Here is a 344-nt window from a genome sequence, read left to right as displayed (position 1 = left end):
TGTTGGTGCTATTTCCATTGCTCTCTGTATTTCTCTGGGAGATGTTTAATGATTACAATTTTTTGACAATTGGTGAGGCTGGGTGATGTGATGTTCTCTTCTTTTGTACTGGCTGGGATGGTGAAGTGTTAGAGATGGGAGCTGAGAGAAATTAAGGAAATGGGAACATGTGAGGGAGAAAAATAAAATAACACAATTGAAATCCTTAAATGTGAAGGTGCAAAGTGTGTAGAGTCATTGATCAGTGTGTGCTATGCTGTCAGCCATGCCTGCCTTTAGTGTGCCAGTGCACCATAACAGCACCTTCAGACTAGGACCAGCTCTTCACTGGTGCTGTTTGCTAC

Source organism: Catharus ustulatus, chromosome 1 (assembly GCF_009819885.2).
Source record: "Catharus ustulatus isolate bCatUst1 chromosome 1, bCatUst1.pri.v2, whole genome shotgun sequence".
Classification (NCBI taxonomy): Eukaryota; Metazoa; Chordata; class Aves; order Passeriformes; family Turdidae; genus Catharus; species Catharus ustulatus.
This window is presented reverse-complemented; position numbering follows the sequence as displayed.